This window comes from Euprymna scolopes, chromosome 22 (genome assembly GCF_053919585.1).
Source record: "Euprymna scolopes isolate OS-2025 chromosome 22, ASM5391958v1, whole genome shotgun sequence".
In the NCBI taxonomy this organism is placed as follows: Eukaryota; Metazoa; Mollusca; class Cephalopoda; order Sepiida; family Sepiolidae; genus Euprymna; species Euprymna scolopes.
The window spans coordinates 47,592,473-47,597,106 of record NC_136503.1 but is presented as its reverse complement, the minus strand read 5'-3'; positions in this window follow the sequence as shown (position 1 = coordinate 47,597,106).

Genomic DNA, 4,634 nt, shown 5'->3' with positions numbered 1-4,634 from the left:
TTATTAAGGGTTTTGTTCACTCTCGTATAAAACCTACCTAAAAGTTCCTCCTTGTGGGCTGACCCTGCTACATCAACTGTCTTATATCTACTAATCCACGACATCTCATCCATTCTTTCAATGCGGCCATGCCATTGGAAACTCCTGTTTTGCCAACATTTCCCTATACCATTCACATTTAATCTTCCTCTGACGTCATCAGTTCTGAGCCAGTCTTTAAAACTTGTATTACATGTTCCTATTTAGTTGCCTCCTCACGAGGGAAGAGTTAGACACAAGGTCGGTTTTTAATGTGAGGAAAATCCAGCTCCCCATAAAGGGACACTTTAGATAGGAACAAAAACAAAAATTATCTCATTCAGGAAGGACTTCTCCTACACTAACTGAGGACAGAAAAGGTGAAGTGTAGTACCAGAAAAGATACTACACTTTGTGGTATTTATTTGCTCCCCCCACTGAGCAAATTAGGCACAAGGCCGATTTTTAATGTGAGGAGTGAAGGGGAAATGGGGATCAACTCCCCGGGGAGTAGGAGAGCTGGATAGTGACAATTGGTATGAAGGGTTGCCCCTACATTGACCAAGGTCTTATCTGTGGGGTCGGCCCCACATATGGTCTTTGCTTGCAGTATCTGCCGGAACAGTTTATTTATTTGCTTCCCCACTGAGCAAATTAGGCACAAGGCCGTTTTTTAATGTGGAGAGAGAGGGAGGGGTGAGGGAAAGGGGGATCCAGCTCCCGAGAGGTGGGAAATGGGAGCTGGATAGTAACTGTGGTCGTAGGGTGATCCCTACCTTGACCAAGTTCAGATATGTGGGGTTACCCCCACATATGGTCTTTGCTAGTCATAGCTAGTCTTTGCGTGCAGCATCTGCCGGAACAGATGGTATTTATTTGCTCCCCCACCGAGCAAATTAGGCACAAGGCCAATTTTTAATGCGAGGAGTGAAGGGAGGGGGAAGGGAAAAAGGAGACCAGCTCCCGAGAGGTGGGAAATGGGAGCTGGTTAAAGGTCAGGCATGTGGGGTTGCCCCCACATCTGGTCTTTGCTTGCAGTATCTGCCGGAACAGATGCTACACTTTGTTCCCAGCCAAAAGGCCAAGGAAACTGTATTACATGCTAATTGTATCATTCTCATACCATTTCTTTCTATGCGACGAATGTCCTCAACCCTCACTAGCCAGGTTTCACTTCCATACATCATCACACTGAGTACACATGTCTGAACTTACTCCGTCGACTCCTAATTCTTGCTATTACACTAGTACTTGCTCTACCCTGTGCTCCAATGGTTTTATCAAGGTAACAACATTTCTGAACAACCTCAATTGCTTTGCCATTCACATATATTTTCTCCATATTTGATTTTTCATTCGTCTATGTTGTCTTACTGTTATAAAACAAAATAATACGTCTCCCCTGATTTACATACAAAAATGTAAACTAGTAATGGCAGCACCGAAAAATGAATTCTGCTTCTTGTTGTAACTGGATTCCAGACCATGTGTGAAAATGTTGGAGATTATTATTTTCTCCATATTGACACTGTGGAACAGTAGTTTGGTTTGGCAAGGAGAAATTGCGAAAGGGTTTGTTTGGCTTAATTATTTTAAGTTCATGTTGCAATGTTATAAGAAATAGGATGGCACTTTTTTTGAGCTACGAGTATCGTTAAGTAAATATTTTGTATTTGTCACGTGAGCTGTGTGCTTGCACTTGAAGACTTTAAAACTGTCCAGTTAACACCCTAACAGACTACCACCAATGGAGATCTTTATATCTCGAAGAAAAAAATGATAAATAAAAAAAATTTGCTTGTTCCAGTCGAAAGCTAGCTTAATATCTTTAACTATCTATTTAAAGAAAAAGATCTATCTATCGTTTTGACTTTTTAAAAATAATATATTCACTTAACGATATTTCAACAAAATTGTTATCCTATTTCTACAACATCGCCATGTGAGCCACGTGTTTGCACTTGAAGACTTTAAAAATGTCCAGTTAACATCCCGACACACTTCCTGCAAGAAAAAAAAAATGAAAAACAAAAATAAATCGCTTGAAAGGGCTCGTTTGAGCCGAAAGCCTGCTTAATATCTTTAAATATTTATTTAAAGATAGCAACAATATATCGTTTTGGTTTTCTAAAAAATTTAAATAATCACTTAACGATATATCAAAAAAGTGTCATCCTATTTCATATATATATATATATATATATATATATATATATATATATATATATATATATATATATATATATATATATATATTTTTTTTTTTTTTTTTTTTTTTTTTTTCATCTATAGAGACGATGAACCTGTGGTTGTAAAAGATTCTAACGGCTTAAAATGTGAACATTCAGAAGAATTAAATTAAAAGTAGAAATTATTTCAAACATTAAAACAGTTAACTTCTTAGATGTATCCCTAAACTTTAAGAGAAAAATATATGAATCATTCAAAAAGGATGCTAACCTAATTTATGTAAATCCATTTTCCAATCACCCTAAATCTATAATAAAGTATAATTCTATATAAATAAAATCTATAAGTATAATTCCTAAATCAATCAGCAAAAGAATTAGCAATAACCTTTCCGTAAACATTTTAACTCCCAGAAACTTTCTATAACAAAGTCCTGAAGGAAAGTGGACATAAAAACACATAACTAGAAATGTTCAGCATATATCCAGTACAAACACACCCCAAAATAGTGGCAAACAGAATATTATATGGTTTAGTCCCTCTTTCAATCTAAATGTCAAAACCAACTTAGAAAAAATTTCTAAATCTTATAAGGCTACATTTCCCACCTGATATACATTATATAAAATTTTTAACAAAAACACAGTAAAATTGAGTTATAGTTGTAGTGACAATCTGGAAAAAATAATTAAAAAACACAATAGGAAAATTCTGAACAACACTAATGAATCGAACACAAATAGATTAACTAAATCATGTAACTGCTTGAATAAATGTGAATGTCCACTTAATGGGAATTGGTTAGTGAGCTCTGTAGTAGACAAAGCCACAATATCTGCCAAAGAGTACCCAAATATCAATAAATTTTATATTGGCATAGCTGGCAACACTTTCAAAGAAAGGTTCTCCAGTCATAAATGCTCCTTCAAGAATCCAAACTATAAAGGTAAAACATCACTTTCTATGTATTATAATGAACTAATTGAACAAAATTTAACACCAACTGTTAAGTGGAATATCCTGGAAAAAGCTAAAACATATTTCTCCCTTAACTCTTCTTGTTATTTATGTCTTGCTAAGAAATTATATATTATTACATTTAAAGATATGGATAAGTTACTCAATAAAAAACAAGAAACCTTCTTAAATTGCAGGCATTATAAAAAAAGCATCTTCTCAGTAATCTAAAAATTATTTTATAAACTAAAAGTAATTGTTTAAAACAAAAATTTCCTTTTAGTATCAATATTTTTATCAACTATGAACCTCAATTTGTTTCAGATCTGAATAATGCTATACCACATTACTCTATCTCATTTGGTTCCACGATGTACTTGTTGGATTTTTTTTTTTTTTTACACAGTGATCACCACTTATCAAGGCCCGGAAGCCACTCAGGGATAAGGGTTAATATATTATATAGATAAATACATATAAATGTACATGTTTTCATGCACATAAGTATATCTATCTAGATAGAATCTTCTCTCAATTCTCTACTAACACTTTCCATTCACTAGCATATTACACTCTTTTACAAAGCCTAAACTTTGTTTAACAACTAATGGGTGTGGGCATTCTGACATAATTTAAGTAATGAAAGATATCTTCATTATAACTGATTAAACCATTTTCCCTCCTCCTTAAAATAATTAAAATTAGTAATACTTTGAGAAAATTCTTACCCTGTTTGATAGTAAATCACCTTAAATGTCTTTTTATGGTTTATAGGTAAGTATAGCAATCATGTTTATGTGCTGTTGGAATGTTGACGATATCTTACAATTGCTGGTGATAATAATTAATATTGAAATAATTGATCGAAATAAAAATAAAAAACTTTTTGGAGTATCACAATCAAAAACGTTTTATGCTTATTCAATATACCAAAGACGATTCTTTAAAGTTTATTTTATTGACAATAAAATATAAAACAAACACAATGTATTCATTTATTAGAAAATTGTTTATTTACTACATGGGACTGAGAGACACAGGACTGAAGGTTAGGAATCCCATTCTCAGATTTAGTATTGACTCTCCAAATCTCATTTAATTTTTTTATTGGCAAATTATGGTAAACAGAGTACAGGGTAAAACGATAAAATTATCACCCTAGAAAAGACGACATGATTCCATTTCCGTTTCATGAAAACTGTTTTTCTTTTTTGTTGCAGACCACCTACTAGTTGGCCAGTTGTGTACAAATCCCAAGAGTGATAGAAGCCTTCTATCATGTCTGCAAGTGACACAATGTTCAACGAGTGAGATGTACAACTCATGATTTCCACTGATCCAAGTTATGACAACAGGACCATTTCCAGCACCCTCAAAATGTATCGCTGAATAGCCACGAATAACAGGGAAATGTTCAGGGTGATGAAAACAAAGTTTCTGGCTATGGTTATCGTCTTTGGTGTGGTTTC